Genomic DNA, 22602 nt, shown 5'->3' with positions numbered 1-22602 from the left:
ATTGAGATACCTTAGATACAAATTATTGGTCTCCTTGAATCTAATTACCTCAATTTGCATCTCTATCAACAAAAGCTTTCTTATACTAACATCTACAACAATGTTAGAATTCCCTCTCTTGTGTTTCCAAATAAATGTATAACTTTTTAAAACTGAACCTATATTTCAAATACATTTCATTCAATTTTCATTGACAATTTAAATACTGCAAAGCTTGATGATCAATATATATATAAAAAATTTCTTAGGAAGAAGGTACTATCACCACTTCTTTAATGCCTAAAATATAGCATAAAATTCCCAATCATGAATATAATACTTTCTTTTGGCATCATTCAAATGCATACTGAAATAAGAAACAAATCTACCTTCTTGGCTCAAAATAGCTCCTATTGCAGTCCCGCTAGCATCACATACCATTTGAAAGAACATGTTAAAATATAAAAGTTCTAAAATAGGTTTTTCTATAACTTTATTTTTTAACAAATAGAATTTCTTATTTTCTCCTTCAATCTACTTAAATTATTTGGACTATCTCTTCTAATTGTTTTAGTTAAGGCTCCATAAATATTGCTAGAACCTATGATAGACTTTCTATTAAAACTAGCTAATCCCTAAAAATATTTTATCTCCGTAGAAATCCTTCAAGTAAGCCATCTAAGAATAGCCTTCAATTTCTTAGGATAAATTTCTAGACCTTTTACTAAAACTACAAATCCCAAGTACACTAACTCCTTATTCACAAAACTACACTTCAGGTTTGCTAGAAAATTTTCTTCCTTCAACTTCTCAAAAGCCTTTTGAATATGCATTATATACTTTGTTAGTCACTTACTAAATATCAAAATTTCATCTAGATAAACAATGATAAACTCACCTAGAAATCCCTTCAGTGCCTCATTCATGAGCTGCATTGAAGCGCTTGGTGCATTGGTAAGTGCAATGTCCCCTTTCAAGACATTTATTTATTTACCTTTTTATTCATATGAATTTTATAATATTTATATTTGATATGCTTTTCATAATTTAATATTCTATATAGATGTGTATTTCAAAGAGTTGTGTCCTTTCATAATAATAATTATACTATACTAATTATATGTTTATATTAAATAATTTAGTTATATTAATTAATATCATAAGATATATTATATTAATAATTATAATATAACATAGATTATTTTAGTAATATATCAACTATATATATTATAATAATTTTTTAATATAGTATTTCTATATTAAAATATATTTTAATCATCATAATATTGTTATTTCATTCGTTTCATATTTTCATATTGCTATTATAATGCAATATATATAATATGATATTATTATAAGATTATAATATAATAATACTTATAAATATTACTATTTTAATATTATTAATATTACTTAATATATAATATGTATTTATTATTAAATTATATATGTCAAAATGGGGATATCACAATCCTTCCCTCTCAAATTTGCTTGTCCTCAAGCAAAATCATTCATACACCAACTCCTTCATAGATACAAAACATATTTTCATGTACAAAGACTCAACATATTTATGAGATGTACGTCTTAATGAATGAAAATACAATGTGGACACAAGGTAGTCACACTAATGCATGAAAACATGAAGCATACATGATGTAGATAGATGAAGACATAATGTAAAAACACAATACACATGTTATGCAATTCCTCGATTGTGAACCTGCAACTACAAAATCATTAGTACACATTCATATACCTATACTAGGGAGTATAAGTTAGTACATATAAGTATACTTTCAAAAGAAGCTAATAGTTTTAATTAGGAAAAATAGCTCTACTGTAATGTCCCTAGTAGTAAGGGCTTATATTATTGTCTTGTTTTTCCAAGGAATCAATTTCAAAGATTATCATTGCATTATCTATTCAAGATAATTCTTCATATATGTAGACACTCATATCCTATTAATTACATTGTATGCATAGGCTAGATCACCCAAGGATTAGACAAGGAAACCACATTAAAGACTTGACATGACCTTGATCTTCACCTTTCAAATGGGTGCTTTCCATCCCTCACCATGCCTAGATGCTATACCATACAATAGTCCTTGAACATTGTGTTGGGGTCCCATAGCTTAATAAACCTAAACCCAAGAGTTGGTATATTCCTATCTTGTCTTAGGACTCAATCCTACCCTCTTATCCACCTAGTTCATATTGATTAACATAATCTTGTGATCATTTTAGAATCATTACTTCTTAATGCTACCTTACTAGAGTACTTAGGTATACATCCCTTATAGCTTGATAAACCTAAACCCAAGAGTGGAATACATCCCTCTCTTGCCTTAGCGATCAGCCCTATCCTCTTACCTACCTAGTCCTTTCCTCATTAACATACATTTTGATTTTGATTTGAATCAATAAATATGAGGTGATCAAAAGTTAATACTTAAATAAGTCTTTAAATATGTTCTATAGTATTTAATTATCTCCCAATAATATTTACTCTATTTTTTTCTTATTTTATTTAATAAACAATAGATATAACTATCCATCATTTAATATTTATAATTTACAAAAATAAAAAATAATGAAATTCAACTTACCTTTCTTACCTGAGTAGGGTTGAATCATTTATCTCTCCAACTATTGACCTAGATGTCTTTACCTATTTGTTGGAAATATAGATGGAGTAACTAAGAGGGGGTGAATTAGTTACCAAAAAAATATTACAAATCCCTTGGATGTTAACAATAAAATTGATTGCTATTGTTATTCGGTAAATACATAGAAATTGTTGTAACTTGGTAAAAACAATGTGATTTACTTTTAACTAATCTTAAACATTCACAGTGATTAACTAGTAAGCATAAAAGAAATAAAATGAACACATGAGACACCAGGATTTAACATGGAAACCCAATATGGGAAAAACCACCAATGTAACTAGTTACTATTTTTCATTGTTTTGAAGTGAGCCGTATTAGGAGCCAACTTGGTTAAAGGTTACAAAACACACTATTAGGTGTGACCTTGTTAGAGGATTTAATCACCCTATTAGGAGTGGGCTTGCAAGAGGTCTTAAAATAATTCAATGGAACTGTCACCTTGTTAGAGGATTTACAAATGGCTATTAAAACCAACTCTGTTAAGAGATTTTGAATCACTACTACAATAGTAAGATAGTAATAATAACCTAATTAAGATGCAATTGAATTTCTTATTACAAATCTTTTTTCTACTTTATACTAGATCCTTCCTAATCAAATGTTACTTTGCTACTTCACAAGGGTATCTAACCATCCTTCAATTTTACTCATTCTTTCCTTCTCAATCAATCAATACACTTGCATACTCTTACACACACTAGAATCTCAACTTGACCTTTTATTTATACCATCCAGATTATCAAGTCAACTAAATTAGAAATTAGAATGACCAATAATCATTACCATAGTCGGTTGGAATCAATACTTGAAATAATTAAACTTCATATCTCAAATCAACAAAGTCCTTCATTGGTCAACCTTCTCGGTGAACATTGGTCCTAACATGATTTCCTATGTTAACCAACAAAAGCTTGGTTAACACTGTGAACTTGAAAAATCCTTTGACAACTAAGTGAACTTGGTGAACACTAACTCTAACTAACTTTCCTTTGTTAACCATGATAAGTTGGTTAACACTACTTTCTACCATAATTTCCTTTGATATCTAAGTGAGCTTGGTAGACATTGTCTTCGTACAGTAATCTCTAAGAAAGCTTGGTAGAAAAGAAAAACTAACTCGATGACCAAGTGAGCTTGCTAAGCACTAATTGAAAACTAATATGACATTTGTGTAATATCAAAGACAACACACAATTATACAATTGTATCCAACAATCTCTCTCTTTGGCATTGATGGCAACACAACATGTCATAGCACAATAAAATTTGAGAACAAGACTTTCTCTGATAGTATGTTTCTCCCTATTAGATTTTTATACCACAAGCTTCTCTAATGCAGTAATCTCCCTTTGTGAAGGAATTACATAGATTCTTCTCAAAACAAATTTTTTAAAGATATCATAGTAAACTCTCCATCTTTGACAACACATGCCAAAGACAACACATACCAAATGAATATCAATGCACCTTGAGTACATATTCATATGCAAGGTTATCTTGACTATGTTGCATCAACTAATAGATCTTCAACTAGGTTCCTATTAATGCATCACTAAAACTTTATTTAGTTAGCTTTAGATAGGGGAATGACCCCTAACTTACCTCTTAGATACAAGAATGCATCCTTGGATAATGGCTTGGTAAATATGCCTACAACATGTTATTTTGTATGGACATGTTCCAATATGATATCTTTTTCTTGCACCAATTTTCTAACAAAATGATATTTTATAACAATATGCTTGGTTTTGGAATGAATCACTGGATTCTTTGATATGTTAATTGCACTTGTATTATCACAAAACATGACAACTAGCTCTTTGATCTCAACCTTCATGCCCTCCAAAAATTGTTTAAACCAAACAATATTAGAACAATTCACTATTGCTGCAACATATTATGCTTCTACTGTTGATGGGGATGTCCAATTTTTCTTTTTACTTATCCAATATACCAACCTTTTTCCAAGAGAGAATGCTCTACCACTTTTTCTTTTTCTGTCATCATTATTTCCTGCCCAATAAGCATTAGTAAATACTTTTAGCTCTAGATTTCCTCCAATTTTATACCATAAACCATACTCTTCAGTGCCTTTCAAATATCTCAAGATTTTTTTGATTGTCAGTATATGATTTTCTCTAGGTTTTGTCAAGAATCTTGCCACTATACCAACTGCTAAAGCAATTTAGGCCTTGTATGAACTACATACTATAATTTTCCAATCATTGATCTATATAAGTTCCAATCTACCTCTTTTGAATCATCATATTTGGTAGGCTTTAGTCTAGTACATATGGGGGTTTCAACTGGTTTTAAATCTTCCATACCAATTTTTTTGAGTATCTCCTTGATATACTTAGACTTAGTGATGTAGATACCATTCCTGCTCTGTTGTATCTAAAGTCCTACAAAGAATGTAATCTCGCTAAACATAGACATTTCAAATTTTTTTTTTCATTTGCTCTAAACATTCTTTGCATAGATCATCATTCCCAATAAATAAAGTATCATCCACAAATATTTCTACCAATACAATCTTGTTATCTGGTCCTTGATGTACAAAATAATATTATCATTAGTTCTCTAGAAACCAATCTGTATAAGGTAGTTATGTAATCTTTCATACCATGCTCTAGGATCTTTTTTTGGACCGTACAATGCTTTGTGTAACTTGCAGACCATTTCCCTTTTTGCTAGATCAACAAAACCTTCTGGTTGTTCAATGTAGACTTCTTCATCAAGAATACTATTGAGAAATTCATATTTAACATCCCTTTGATATACCTTAAATCCTTTATGTGCTGCATATGAAAGTAAGGTCTTGACACTTTCCAATCTTGCACTAGGAAAAAAATTTTCACCATAATCAATGCCTTCTTGAGGGTATCCTTTACATACCAATCTAGCTTTGTTTCTTGATACCTTACCATCTTCATTCAACTTATTCTTGAATACCCATTTTATGCCAATCACATTTTTATCTTTGGGCCTAGGTACAAGAGTCGAAGTTTTTTTCTTCTCTATTTGTTCTATTTCTTCACTCATAGCCTCAATCCAACTTTCATTTTCTAATGCATCTTTAACATTTCTAGGTTCAAAATCAGCAAGTAAACATGTACCTTTTAGCTTACTTCTTGTCATAGTACCTTTTGATTTATCTCCAATAATTTGATTTGGCGCATGATGCCTTTTGACATACTTGGTTAATATAGGTTCCTTGCCTTTTGAATGAATTGTACTATCTTCATTTTGAATTTCAACTTCTAGCTCTGGGTGCTTAGACTCGGTAGGCATTGGCTCAATAGCTTCAAAATGTGACTCGAGTCCTTGTGACTCAGTTTGAACTTCTTGCAACTTGATACCTAAGGATGACTCAGGAGTAGAAATCTTCTTATTGACATATGTGTTTGGTAATGTATAAGGCTTGATTAAAACAAATCTCCCATAATCTTCTAGTTCCTTTTTGCTTTCTTCTTTAGTCCTTTTTGCAAACTCATCAATTCTCACATGTGCACATCCTATGATTTTGAGTAGACAAATTCAAACACTTATATGCCTTACTTTTGCAAATATATCCTAAGAATATACCTTCATCACCTTTCACATCAAATTTTCCTTTTCTAGATTCTTTCAAGATATAGCATTTACTTCCAAATACTTTCAGGTAACTTACGTTGGGTTTGTAGCCATACCATAAATCATAGGGAGTTTTATATGAGTCCTTCAACTGTACTCAGTTAAAGGTATGAACTGCAGTGCTGATGGCTTCCTTCCAATATTTGATAGCAACATTCTTTTCAATCATTAGAGTCCTTGCATAATCCATGATGGATTTTTTTCTCCTTTTAGCTATACCATTTTGCTCAAGAGTTCTAGGGGATTATACCTATCTTTTGATTCCTCTTTTAATGCAAAATTTGTTGAGTTCAGTGGAGATTAACTCACTACCTCTGTCTGATCTTAAGCATTTTAGTCTTTTCCCTATTTCTTTCTCTATTCTTGCCAAATACCATTTAAATTTCTCAAATACTTTTGACTTCTCTCTTAAATAAATAATAGTCATCATTCTAGAGTAGTCATCAACAAAAAGAATAAAGAATTTTTTTCCACTTTATCTTTCTATTCCAATAAGTTCACACAAATTAGCATGCACAATTTCCAAGATATCTTTAGATTGATAGTTTTTTCTTTTAAAATTAGTCTTTCTCATTTTGCCAATTTGACAATTCTTGCATAAACCAACATCTGGTTTCTTCAAACTAGGAATGTCTCTTACTTTCCTAAATTGTCTTATTTTCACCATGTTATCAAAATTTACACAACATAACCCTCTATTCCATAACTAGCTTTCTAGAAATCACCAAGATCAAGATAAAATAGGTTACTTTTTCTTTATTTTCCTGATCCAATTAATTTTCCTTTGTCATCCTACAGTCTTACCTTGCCATGCATGAATTCCACCTTGAATCAAATGTTGATTACATGTGCCACACTTAGAAAATTATGTTTTATTCCTTCAACCCAATAGGCATTGTCACATACAAGTTCTTTAGTTAATGAGATTCAGCCTCTCCCTTTTATGCAACAAGGTTCACTGTTTCCAAACCTTACACTACCACCATCATAGTCTTCAAAGTTTTTAAACTTTGTTTTATCACTAGTCATATGATATGAACATCCACTATCTATGATCCATGTATCATTCTTATTGACATGAGAGATAAGTGCCATCTTATCTTCTTCATCATCAGATTCATATTTTACAACAATATAAACTATTTCATCTTCACTATTACCTGAATCCTTAGCCATAAACAAGTCTTCTTACCTTTTTCCTTGAATGATTTGAGATTTTTGAGATCCTTCTTGCCATTGTACTTGTGAATTTTCTTCTCATCCTTGCTTTCTTTGTTTGGGCACCTAGCAGTAATACAACCAATTTCTTCAGATGAAAAATAGATTAGGGGAACATTGCCTTTGTATTTTCCTCTACCTTTAGAATATTTTCTTGCAAATAAAGCTTCGACAACTTCAAGGTCACTATCAGAACTTTCCTCTGATTCTTCTTCACTTTTTGACTAAAAGTCCTTTATTTTCTTGCCTTTCTCCTTAAGTAAAATCTTGGCCTCAAATGCAAACTCAATATTCTTGGAAGCTAGAACATAATTGTCAAAGTTATCTAGCTCAAAAGATGTCAATCTTCCTACTAAGGTATCCAAAGTTATCTTATGATTTGTCTCACATCTCCTTTCTTGAATAGAAGATAATTTAATTGCATAGATAGTAAGCAATGTTCTAAGAACTTTACTTACAATAGTTTCTTCCTTGATATCTCCTCTAGAAGCTTTAATTTCACTGGCACTAGCTTTGATTCTTTTTGCATTTTTGGCAATGTTTTCATCTTCCCTCATTCTCATCTGATCAAATCGTCCTCTAAGGCTTTCTACTTTGGCTCTCCTCAAATTTTCATCACTAGCATAGATGTCCTTTAGCTTATTACACATTTGAAAAGTAATTTTTTAGTCCTTGATATCATCAAATTCCTCATAGCTAAGAGCAGATGCAATATCTATCATCATGGTGTTATGGTTCTTTCTCTCAACAATATCTCCAATAGATCATGTACTAGTAGGAATTGTGTATTCTTCGTCAAGGTATTTCAATCCTAAATCACCAATGGAAGCTAGATGAAGTGTCATTAGTCCTTGCCATACTATAAGGTTATCTCTATTAAGATTTGGAATTTCTCTCTTTTAAGATATCTTGATCTTTAGCTTAGGTCCTTGAAACCTTTCCTGCAATCACCAAAAGATGTGATACGAATTTTTGGAAATATAAATGGAATAACTAAGAGGGGGGTGAATCAGTTACCACAAAACTATTTTATATCCCTTGGATGTTAACAATAAAACTAATTGCTATTGTTATTCGATAAACACATAGAAATTGTTGTAACTCAGTAAAAATAGTGTGATTTACTTTTAACTAATCTTAAACATTCATAGTGATTAACTTGCAAGCATAAGAGAAATAACATGAACACATAAGACACCAAGATTTAACATGGAAACCCAATATGGGAAAAATCACCAATGTAACTAGTTATTGTTTTTCACTCTTCTGAAGTGAGCCCTATTAGGAGCCAACTTGGTTAAAGGTTCAAAAACACACTGGTAGGTGTGACCTTGTTAGAGGATTTAATCACACTATTAGGAGTGGCCTTGCAACAAGTCTTAACATAATTCAATGGAACTATCACCTTGTTAGAGGATTTACAACTAGCTATTAAAACCAACTCTGTTAAGAGATTTTGAATCACTACTACAATGAAAAGATAGTAATAATGACTTGATTGAGATGTAACTAAATTTCTGATTATAGATCTTTGTTATACTTCATACTAGATCCTTTTTGATCAAATGTGACTTTGCTACTTCATAAGGGTATCTAACCATCCTTCAAGTTCACTCACACTTTCCTTCTCAATCAATCAATACACTTGCATACTCTTACACACACTAGAATCCCAACTTGACCTTTCATTTATAACATCCAAATTATAAAGTTGGCTCAATTAAAAATTACAATGACCAATAATCATTACCATAGTTGGCTAGAATCAATACTTGAAATAATTAAACTTCATATCCCAAATCAACAAAGTCCTTCATTGGCTGACCTACTTGGTAAACACTGGTCCTGACATGATTTCCTATGTTAACCAATAGAAGCTTTGTTAACATTTCAAATTTGCAAAATCCTTTGACAAACAAGTGAACTTGGTGAACACTAACTCTGACCAACTTTCCTTCATTAACCACGAGAACTCAGTTGACACTACTTTCTGCCATAATTTCCTTTGATGCCCGAGTTAGCTCGATAGACATTTTATTTTTAGAGTAATCTCTAAGAAAGCTTGGTAGATAAAAAAAACTGACTTGTTGACCAAGTGAACTTGGTAAGCACTGACTAACAACTGATATGACATTTGTGTAACATTAAAGAAAACACACAATTAGATAATTGTATCCAACACTATTATCTATAGGTATTTGGTACAAAGGATATTTGGTGTAATTTCTTCCCTTAATTATTTCTTAGTTCTCCTTTTTTGTTTCTTTACATTCTTATATTCTCTTATAATTTCCATAGTCAATATTGTAACTTAGCATGAGTAACTTCCATGTCATACTCCCTATATTTTCAGGTTTCAGGGCTATATATTTTGTGATCTTTACCCTTCATAATTTATGGCTCTGTTATCACATTTCTTAAGGTTTTCTCCTTAAACTATATAAATAGCTTATTTCTGAACTTGTTTCTCTCCTTGGAATATTTTGATGCCTCTTTCTTTAATATGACATTTTGTATTTGTTTTATTCATAGTGACTTATCTCATTTACATAGATATTTTCAATGTGGTGGAACATGCTTTATAATACATACCATGTACCATGTTAGATATTTTTCCCTAATATTCAAGCTATGATTTGCATGACATTCTATAATTAGTTATAGTGTTTATGTTGTAGTTTGGAGATAGTCATTATAAAGCCAATGCTCAATTCTTAAACTAGAATGAGTCACTCGATGCATTTCTACTTTAACATGATCACTATTCCTCATAAATTTCTAAAATGAAATTCTTTTATATGCTTCTTGTATGCTCTTTAATTTTCTTCCTAAATTAGATTTCAAATATAAATGGAATAACTCAAGCTATGTAGAATTTGAGTCTTCTAAAACATATATTTTTGTCTCTATTTATCTAAACATATAAATACTAATAGAGATAGATAGAGATCAGTATCATGTTGGCATTGACATTTTATATATATATCACATAATTTTTATTGTATCTAACCATCAGATCCATGCCCCTTTTTAGTGAATCAGTAGTCTCTGAGTGTTTAGGCATTGGGATTCAAGTATTATCACATTGTAATTCTTTGAGATCTATTGAGTTGGATCTTTTAATATTCAATAATGGATGAAAAATGACCATCATAATATTCTTCTTATCTATGATATGCAAGGAAAACATGAATATGTGTGTTCCAAGTTGTTCTTAGATCAGAGAACATATATTTTGACTATGTAAAATGTTTACTGCAGATTTCCTATAATGATCTCCTCAATCTTTTATTCATTCATATTTTATTTTTTTCCATTCGATGTCTTCCCTTCAATATGTGTAATGACAATCATTTTCTCATATTTTCTTAAAATTGAATAATCATCATACATGCATGAAATATAGAGCACCAAGTCATCTCATCATATAATAAATTGAGTGTAAAACAACATCTGATAATCTGAAAGTAATGCTACTAAACATCAAGTATAAAACTAGCCTAAAAGAGTTTGGCAATTAATAAATTAACAATTAGTGAATGGATTAAAATAAGTAATTAGAATAGTAATTATTGATTAATTTAATTAAAATTAGTTTATTTAAAGTTAATTAATAATGAATATTATTTGATTTAATTGTAGATTTGGATTGTTGATTTAATGGAAGTTATTATAGAAATGGGTTAATCGTAAGGGGTAGTTGTGAAAACTTAGTTACTTGAAATAGACGTTAAACTAGAACATAAAACTTACATTAACTCAATAATATACTTTCAAATCCAATCTCTAAGACTTTAATGTTTTCTATGTGTTCTCTGTGTTTTGGGGTTGTTCTAGTATTGACCAGTTTAGGTTGTTACCAGAGGCCCGGGTTTGTGAATGTGAGGTTATGATGATTTGTTCTCGATCTTTTCAAACCAACCAAGGTAAGGTAATAGTATGCTCTATGATGGATGTATTTACTGTTTGTTGTTGCTTTCTAGTTTCCTGGTATGAAGTTGAAGTGTATGTATATAAGATGCCTGACTTAACCATTTTTGAGTCTCGATCAGTTATATTTGATAACCATTTTTGAGTCTCGATCAGTTATACTTGGATTTCTTTTTGGTTGCTTGAGAGGACTGAAGTGTTTGTTATGTTCTTGATGATATCATGTGTTGACTTGACCATTTTGGAGTCTTTGATCAGTATTGTGATTTATCATTGATGCCTTCAGTTGCTGATAGAGAACTGTTGTGATCATATGATTATTATTTGATGCTTATCTGTTGCTCATGAAGAAGTGATGTAATTTTTGTAGCTTATCTTTTATGATGTTTTTCAGTTGCTTGTATAGGACTGAGGTGATTTTATTATGATTCTTTGATTTGTGATTTCATGAGCCTAGGGTAGGTTATCTATGTGTAGTGTCAGGAAGTGGCTTGCAATGGGGATCAGGGCCCTAAGATGCTGCCTGGAGTAACCCATTGTAAGTTGTGTTAACAAGTGAAAACATCTCACCTAAATACTGACTTAAATGAACCTAATAAGATAATTGTATGTTCTCTCCCATACCTTGAGTGCTAGTACAGGCTAGGATGGGGTAGAGAGAATGCTTGGTTACGACCTTGCATTCCGCAGTATGCCTCGTCAGTACGAGAGGATACTAGTGGCCGAAGGAATCACTAGGGACCCGGGATTCCTAAGGGATTGCTCAAGTAACTTCTACGTGACTTTTGTGATGACACTTTCCTGCTTGCATAGCAGGTTTCCTACGTGTCTTTGTGGTGCCTCTGGGTCTAGATGTCTTTCTATGTTGGAACCTTTGAGTTAGTATACTTTTAGGATTTCCCAGACTTAGAGAGTACTTGTGTTTTGTGTTTGATACCTTGTTTGGGACTTGAGACTATCTCCTCAGCGCGGTAGGAGTGGACCATTTAGGTTCCACGCGGTCGGGTGGTAGTGCTTTTTACTCTTACCATTGAGATCCGTCCGTGGTCACCGTGGCTAAAGCTTTCTTGGTTGGCATTTACCTTCACTATGTTCTTGGATTATTATGATGGATGGTTAGATTTTATGATAGACGTTTTATCATTATGGATGTATGGATGTATCAAGTATGTTATTAGTTTCATTTATTTTACTGTACTTTGTATCATGGATCTGAGGATGATGTATCTTTATCTTTACATATGTATATTATTTTAAGCCTTTCATACCCTGTAACATGTACAGTGGATGATTGAGCATTCCGAATTAAATTGCCAAGAGGCATTCAGAACAAATGTATATTATGGACATTGGACTTTCTGATTATTCTTTCATATGTATGTGGTAGTTGTTAGACTTAGAATTAATTAAATTTAAATGTGACTCAATGTCTTGGGATCCTTAAGGTGTAACTTGTGATGTATGTTTGTTGATGATTACATGTTATTGCTTCCGCTACTATGTGTTTGATGTGTATGTTATACTTTCTTACTTTAAAAAAAATATATGTTTTGCAAACTTAGTGAAACTTTAGGTTAATTCTTTTGGATTCCTTGGCGGAGTGTTACAGATGTGATAACTATCCTTTTATCTTGTAGGATGGCACGATCATGCTCTCATACCATTTTAATGTCCCTTTTTAAGACATTTATTTATTTACCTTTTTACTTGTATGAATTAAATTATAATATTTCTATCTAATATGCATTTCATTGTTTGATATTCTATATATTTGTGTATTTCAAAGAGTCACATCCTTTCATAATAATTATATTATTATATTAATAATAATAATATAATTATATTAAATTAATAATATTATTATTATATTAATCATATATTTATATTAATAAGTTTAGTTATATTAATTCATATCATAAGATATATTATATTAATAATTATATTATAACATATATTATTTTAATAATAATCAACTATATATATTATAATACTTTATTAATATTGTATTTCTATATTAAAATATATTTTAATCATTATAAGATCATTATTTATTTATAATTATATTAGATTATTAGTTCATTCATTTCATACTTTCATATTGCTATTATAATGCAATATATAATATGATATTATTATATGATTATAATATAATATTACTTATAAATATTATTATCTTAATATTATTAATATTACTTTATATGTAATACTTATTTATTTTTAAATTATATATATCAAAATGGAGATATCACAATCAGCCCAAAAGGAATGACTAACCACTGATAGAATTATTCCCTTGTCTTGAAGACAACCTTTAACTCATCTTCTTATCTAATCCTAATTTGTTGGTACCCACTCTTCACATCTATGTTTGTGAAATATGTAACTCCACTCAAATAGTCCATGATATCATTCATTGGTGCAAATGAAAATATGTACTTGACTCTAATCCTTTTGATATCACATGAATCTATGCACATCATCTATTCTACATTCTTCATTGGTTCTAATACTATTAGTTAAAACTATGGACTCAAACACTCTCAAATCATCCCCTTCTAAAAAAACTTATACAATTCTCTTCTCAACTCCTCACTCTTTGTTAGTGTTATTCTATGTGTTTCCTTGTTTGAAAAACTAGCTTCTAGAATCAATTTCATATAATGGTTGATCTTCCTTACTAGTGGAAATCCATCAAGCACATTATAAATTATAATAGATCTAATAACTCTTGCAAAATACCCCCTCTACTTCTTTATCATCTTTTGAAATTACATCAAACAAAAATTGAATCATATTTTGCAAATGGTGTGGATCTAGTGACCATGGAAATTTTGGATGTCCAATGTGAAAGGCCACACACCTCATACCCTTTTGAAGGTTATTTTCATCAAAAACCATACTCTAAGAACACTACATACATTTTTTCTAGCCTTTAATAGATTCATTTTATGTTTCACTCCATCATTTGTAGGAGTGTAGCTAATTTCATGACCATCAGGTGTACATCATCGCTATCAAACTGCAATGGTCTGCCTAGTAACATGTGACATATGTCCATAGGTATGATATCACAAAGTACCTCATCCCAGTAGCTTCCAATATTCAACATCACTAGGCATCGCTCATTCACAATGATCTTCTGGTCATCTTCCACCCATAAAATATGGCATGGATGTAGGTGTTTTGATCTATTGAGCTTTAAATTTGTGACTGTGAGGCCTCACCCGAACCCATTGTAGCACAATTGATACATTACTATTTTGATACTCATGACTCAATATGTCAGGACATTATTTGATGCACTAAAAATTATTATGTTATTTTATGATGCATGATGCTTTACTTTCAGATATTTGATTTCATCATTTAATGCTTTATGAAAATGTATAATGATAAAGTAAATGAATGCAGAACTAACACTTTGATTATGCAATTTTAATGGTAAAAAATATGAGTAGAATGAGATAAACAATTGATTATTAGAAAGATGTATGTTTTAAAATTACATGATTTTCCTGACGCGTAAATTACATATATGCATGTGATTTCTTGAACTACTAATGTGTGCAATTAGTGTGTAGGATATTTAACCGAGAAACCTAATGGAAAGATGAAACTGAACCCATTTCTTCAAAGGTTGTTATATAGTCTTAAAATTCTCCTAGCTTTTGTTTGTTTCTATTAAGTCTTTAAGGCCTAAAAACATTAAATTTAAGTATCCTAGGGGTAAGGGTGTGGGTTGGGAGTACTTTCCATCCCCTTCGTCTCTTAGGTTGACTTTTAGGGTCACTCAAAAACCCTACTTTTGGTTGATTGCGAAAATTGATTTGGCTCCTCTATGAGTTGGTTACTCAAACTCTACCTTGGTGTTACCTAAATTCTAGTTGAGTTAGGATCATATTTAGAGGCATTTTGGAGAAGTTTTGGGGTTGTTAACCCATCTCTAGTTCTTAGAGAGAAGTTGGAAGATTGAAGGAAAGGAAGGATAAGCTTTTCTCAACTTGTCATTTTACCATAAATTTCTTTTTTGAAGGTATGGTTCTTCACTCTTTTGATCATGTTCTTCATATGGTTCATACATTGATTCATGCATAAGGCATTGTGATGTTCTTGTATTGCTTGCATATGTGTTGAGGGTGTTTGCGAAAGGATCTTAACTTGTTCTTGGGTATCATTCTTCTGCTTTGCTTTGAAACTTTGAGAGGATTTCATAGGGATTGTTTGGCAATACTCACCCTTGGATAGGGAAGAAGTGGCCAAGTATGGGGGAAGGGCTTTAGTTGGACTTCAATAGTGTAAAGTCTCCTCTTATGGTGAGAAGAGGGAAAGATGGTAGGGTGTATGGGCCCCTACTTGTCATCACATACCTTGTATGGAAATTTTAATTCTTGAATAAGGGAAGGAATGCAAATTCTTGTGTTATTGGCCTTCAAATGTCATTTGTAGAAGAACAAAAGTTCTTCAATTTTAGCTCCAAAAGGGCTATGTTATGGTATGGTGATTGACGTCTCCTATTGAGAAAATCCACCTCCCCCCTATTTTGGTTAAATGTTGAACCTATTGTACAAAACCAGGTTGGGAATGCATGCTTGAATTGTTTATCATAATATGCTGTTTTGCCTCCAGGTCAGTTCTTGTCTTTCCCATGATTCCCTTGATGCATTGAAGATATTGGAAAAGATCTCTTGTGAAAGAGCTAGAAGAGAAATCATTTGAATTCTAACATAATGCAAAATGTATTTTAATTTTGATGTATTGGCAAGGATGTTGGGTTTTCTTGCTGGTTCTTTCCTGCTGGAGCCTTGAACCAAGTTAATTAATAGAAAGAAAGGATTGAAAAAAAAAAAAAAAAAAAATTCTCCTTTTATGGTATCTTATGTTGTTCAATTTATGTATATGAGTGTGAAAAAAAGAAAATAGATTAAATGATGATGTTTCAAATTATGAATTCTTCAAAGTTCAATTATGTTAAGGAAACAAATTGGATATATTGAAGTTTTCAATCCAATGTAATATGTTTTAGAAGAAATAACAATCCTATTTTTTCGATGAAAAAATTTATCATCTTTCCTTGTTAAACTAAGTAAGTAGCAAATTAAATTTGATCAAAAAAAACTTGCATCTTGGTTATAACAACAATTGAGAAACATAAATAAATAATTTTTAAAAAAAATTATATATTTATCCTTGCATTGAGATGCATGACCAAGGAAAAACAAGTCCTAAAACAAGTAGAGTTTATGCAAGATTATAAGAAATCAATCAAACACTAGATTTCACATGTATAGATAAACATGTTTTAAAAATAAAATGTTCACCTCCAAGAGAAAAATTCTCTCTCGAGTTTGTATAGAGGAAGATTTAGTCCATTTGACCATAGAGAATATACCTCCTTTGACTCCCTTTAAAAATATATTATCAATTTTCAGATGAAATATATAAATTTGAATTTTAAAGGTAATTTAATTACTTGCCTATACCTCCTTGCAATGAACTCACCAAATAAACTTTAAATCATTAATGCTCTCCACTCACAAATTCCCTAAAGTAAGTTTAAGAGGGAGGGCAGACTAGGGTTTGTTTATCTAGTCAATGAATTAATGTCGATATGACCTTATATTCTCCTAAGATCTTGCATGTACACATACCCTATGGGTAGCATCAAAAGGTGGTTGAGTAGGCATTTAAGCCTATGCAAAAAGGTTACATTTTAGAAAAAACCTTCAAATCTTTCCATTTAAGTGCTCACATTTTGGAGGCTTTTCTTGCATGTTCAAGTGACCATGCGAATGGAAACTTGCACTCACTTGCCCTTTGTACATGCAGTGTAGGTCCTGTCAAACCAAGAAGGGATTTTGCAACTTTTACTCCACCTTTTTACTCACTCACTCCTCCAATTATGTGGTTATTCATGGGGATCCTCAAATGGCAGGAAGGGGAGACAAGTCTGCACTTGGCAAACTTGGGACAGTGCCAAGTTGCCTTGTGATCCACCCAAGATGTCCTTGGGGCATGGGATAGGGGGAAGTCTAGTTTCCAAGTGGCCAAGGGAGTTTGGGGAGTTAGGTTTCGCATGGGTTTGAACTAGGTTAGTTAGTAAGTTAATGTTAACTAGATTGTGGTCTACACTTTTCATTGTGTAAATGTGTTTTAAAATTATATTAGTTGTTATTAATTAGAATGTTTACTTAGTAACTTAGTAGTTTACATGTTTAAAAGAATATTAATTAGTTTTAGATCTAAGTAATGTTAGTAATTAGTTAGGATTTGGTTAGTTTATATGTATTACTTTTTTAAAAATTTGTGTTATTCTTTTATATTAGTATTATGTAGTTAATTAGTTAAGGAAAGTTAGTATTAATAAAGGATTGTTAGTTTGATTGTTAGAAATTTAATTAATGTGTCTTAGCATTTAAGAATTTTCTTTTGATTTTAGTATAAGTAGACTTATCCATTTAAATTAGATTATTTTTGTTATTATTATATGTGAATATCATTGTAATTTAATTTCAAGGGGTAGAGATTATTATTTTTAAAGGAAATTAGTAGGAATGTTATTTTTGTCTACTTAATTAGTGTTCCAACATTATCGCTTTTAGACTAATATGAAGAGAAAGGAATTGATTTAAATAAAGAAAGAAATTGTTGGTGATGCTATAAAATGACTAAATGGATTATTTAATACTAGGCTTGATTTGAAAACATTGATAGATTAGAGTTTCTATTATTTATAGAGGCATCCAAATCATTAAATCATATGGGTTAATTGATAATTGTCTTAATCAAAGTTATAATGAATAATGTGGATATGATTTAAATTTATTGTAACTATTGTTTTAATAATGTTCTAGGGAGGTAAGATTTTTAGGTTGATTAAAGGTAAATGTGTGCTTGATCCTTCAATTAACTTGATTTTGGTTTCTTTTCATTAATTAATCAATCGAGCAATGATAAGAGTTCTAATTGTCATTTTAAGAGTGATGATGTAAAATCATGGGATAGGTCTTTAAATTAATTGAATTTAGTTTGTTTAAAAACATTTAATTTTAATAACCTAATCCTTCAAGTGTTTTATCTAAGTAGTAGTCTCATAGTATTTTTAGGAGATCTTGTATTCATCTTGTAATGTAACCTAGTCTTATCTGAATTTTAAATATATCAAACTTTAGCAAATTAATTAAAAAAAAAATTGCTGTATTTTTTCCTATATTTTGGGTATGACATTTTGGTATCAAAGCCTAGTTTCAACACTAGGAACCTTAAACCATTATGCTTATGAACTTAACTAAAACTTGAATTGGGAAGGATGCCTCCTATTACACGAAGTAACCATTGAGGCAGAGGTCGTAGGGCGAGAGGTGGTAGAGTGGGATAGGAGGATGGACCACCACCTCCACCACCAAAAACCCGAATTAGGATATTTTGGATGCCCTCTAGACACTAATTGGTGTAGTCTAGAAAAGGATAGAACCTATAGTATAACCAGGGTAGTAGGTTCCCGAAAGGGAAGCACAAGATCCTGGAGGAGGTGGGGCTAGAGACAAAGAGAGGAGTAGGAGTCCCCCATCGAGGCAAGTTGAGGGACAGGGTGCGCATGAGGGTGAGTAGATAAATCAAATATGACCATCACTTGACATACCTCCTAGACATATAGGAGATGATATTAGAGAGTTGATACAACTCAGAACACCACTCTTTACTAGTTCCATAGAGGGGACAGTAGCAAAGCCCTAGTTACAGAGTCTTCAACAGTGCTTTGGATCACATCCTTATGGGAGTAATCTAAAGGCATGTCTTGTAGTTCATTAGCTGAGAGGAGATGCCTCCAATTGGTGGCATCAGGAGGAGACTATAGGAGGAGTGGGCACGGATACCCTCACATGGGAGTCATTCTTAGAGAGGTTTAGAGAGAGGTACCTATCTCAACACTTCAAATAGAAGGAGATTAAGGAGTTTCATTCTCTATATCAAAGGGGTCTCATAGTAGCTCAGTATGAGAGTAGATTTCTCAAGCTCCTTCCATATGTCGAGTACATGAAGGATGAGAAACTACAAGTGAATCGATTTATCATGGGCCTAAATTTCTCACTCCAGGGTCTAGCTCGATTGGCTTTCCCTACTACTTTTAGACAGGTGGTTGATGTAGCACTTTTTGTAGAGGATACACATGGTAGACATGAGTTACAGGATCGGCCTCAGAATTGAAACTCTACCTAGCATAAACCCCCTTGGAAAGGGAACCAGAACTACATAGCAGGGTCCTCTAAGGGTCAATAGTCTTAGTAGTAGAAACCTCAATAATAGAAAAAACCCTCACAGGGTTATCAGGGTTCCAAGCCCAAGCAGTGGCAATCATAGGGTCTGAGCTAGGATTAGAAAGTACATGCCCCACAGTCATAGTTAGTGAAGACTCAACAATCTTCTAGGGGTGGTTTTAGTGGATCTAGTAGGTCAGGAGGCCCATAGCAGTCTGGATCTTAGGGTGCATGATCTTATACATGAGGACCTTGTTACACTTGTGTTGGCATGGGTCATATTGCTAGAGAGCGTCCTTAGGGATAGTCTTCCAATGGTCAGAGAGGGGCATTTTTAGAGCTGATAGTTGGCAATATAGGTAGATCCCACAGAGTTTTTGTAGCAGTTGATGACTGCCAGGCTAAACATCAGGCTACAATTATTGAGGCTATAGGTAGTATAAATGGTAGCATGGTTACTATTTTATTTAATTCTAGAGCTACTGATTCATTTATATCTCCTTATGTTGTGGAGCATTGTAGGATGGTGCCAGTTAGGTAGGATGTCAGTTGGGAGGTAGAGTTAGCCTCAGGAGCCAAAGTGTCAATTAGCTCCATGGTGCATAATTATTCGATTAAGATTGGAGACATGTCCACAATGTTTGATCTACACATTACCCCTCTAGGTTCTTATGATGTTTTTCTTGGCATGGATTGGCTTTATGCCCACAATGCCAAGATGGACTGTCAATAGAAGAGGATGCAATGTGTTGATGGGAATGGTATCTCTAGAATGATCCTTGGGGTTAAGAGACCCATATCCCTTCGTATGATTTTTGCTATGCAGCTTAGATGGTGCATGTGAAAGGGATGTCAGTTGTTTGCTATCACCATCAATGAAAGGGAGGAAGATTTAGAGAGGTAGCCATCCCTTGATAAATTTCCAATATTACATGAGTTTGCAGATGTCTTTCCTTTAGAGCTCCTTGGTAGGCCTCCACTTAGGGCAGTGGATTTTCATATTGACCTTATGCTAGGAGCGAAGCCAATATCAAGAGCACCCTATAGGATGACTACTCATGAGCTTAGTGAACTAAAGATTCAGCTAGAGGAACTCTTAGAGAAAGGCTATATTCAACCTAGTGTGTCACCTTAGGGTGCACTAGTGATCTTCGTTAAGAAGAAAGATAGATCACTAAGGTTGTGTATTGATTATTAGCAGTTAAAAAAAGTAACCATCAAGAACTGATACCCTCTACCCAGGATTGATGACCTCTTTGATTAGTTGTAGGGTGCCTGAGTATTTTCAAAGATTGATCTTAAGTCAAGCTATCATCAGTTGAGGAATGTGGATAGTGATATCCCTAAGACTACATTTTGTACTAAGTATGGTCACTATGAGTTCACCATGGTACCATTTGGCCTCACGAATGCTCCAGCTATATTCATGAGCCTCATGAATGGAGTATTTCATGCCTTTTTGGATAAGTTTGTGGTTATTTTCTTGGATGGCCTCCTGATATATTCTCATGATGAGAAGGAGCACAAAGAGCACTTGAGGTAGGTATTGCAAAAGTTGAGGGAGAATTAGTTGTTCAGTAGCTTGGTGAAGTGTGCATTCTTTAGAGAAGAGATGCATTATTTGGGTCATGTCATATTAGGTGATGGTGTCTCGGTAGACCCATCTAAGATTAGGGCCATCATGGATTGGCCAACACCCACCACTATCACTGAGGTGAGGAGCTTTATGGAACTAACAAGCTATTATTAACATTTCATTGCAAGATTCTCCACATTGGCACACTCAATCACATCTCTTTAGAGGAAGGGAAAGATGTATAAGTGGATAGAGAAGTGTGATAAATCTTTCCAAGAGCTTAAGAGAGCCCTCACAAGTGCACCAATTCTTGTAGTACAAGATCCATTTGTAGATTTTGTGGTGTGCACTGATGCATCTTTGGATGGTATAGGGGCAGTTCTTATGTAGGATGGCTGACCTATTTCCTTTGAGTCTAGGAAGTTAAAGACTCATGAACTTAATTACCCTACTCATGACCTAGAGCTTGTAGTAGTGGTTCATGCTTTAGTGAGGTGGTGACACTTCCTACTAGGTCATAGATTTGAGCTTCATTCTGATCACCAGAGCTTCCAGTACATATTCATGCAGCCAAACCTTAATGCTAGGCAGAGAAGGTGGATGGAGTTCCTTTGTGAGTATGATTTTTATGTTCATTACATCAAGGGAAAGAAGAATGTACTTGTAGATACCTTAAGTAGAAGGTGCCATGAGTTGTCATCTATGACTACTAGTATCAATTTGAGCGAGCAAATTCTTTAGCACTTGCTAGTAGATGAGCTTTATGCAGAGGTTAGTCAGGTGGTGCATGCTTAGAGACCCTTGGGAGGGAAGTATTTAGAGTATTCCTTGGAGTCTAATGGACTCTTGTGTCATACAAGATGTACGTATGTACCTTCCATTGGGGGTTTGTGCAAGCTCATTATACTTGAGGCTCATAGAGCACCTTCTGTAGCACACCCTAGTGTTAAAAAGTTACATGCAGATTTGAGGTAGTTGTACGATTGGCTAGGCGTGAGAGTGAAGATTGCTAAAATAATTGCAAGATGCCTCTAGTGTCAAAGGGTTAGGGGAGAGCATCATCATCTCGGTGGGCTCCTTCAGCTTCATGAGATTGCAAAGTAGAAGTGGGATGTTATATCTATGGATTTTATCATTGGTCTCCCTTTTTCATCTTGTCACCATGATGCCATTTTGGTGACTGTTGACATGTTGACCAAGATTTCCCATTTCTCCCTCATGCATAATAGATACACAACATGAAACATAGCTTAGGTGTTCTTGCGAGACATTGTCAAACTTCATGGCGTTCCTCATAAGATCATCTCTGATAGGGACTCCTTGTTTACTTCAT

Source organism: Cupressus sempervirens, chromosome 10 (genome assembly GCF_028749045.1).
Source record: "Cupressus sempervirens isolate cs-2001-9-10 chromosome 10, ASM2874904v1, whole genome shotgun sequence".
Lineage (NCBI taxonomy): Eukaryota > Viridiplantae > Streptophyta > Pinopsida > Cupressales > Cupressaceae > Cupressus > Cupressus sempervirens.
The sequence above is the reverse complement of the archived record's forward strand: the minus strand, read 5'-3'. Positions refer to the sequence as shown.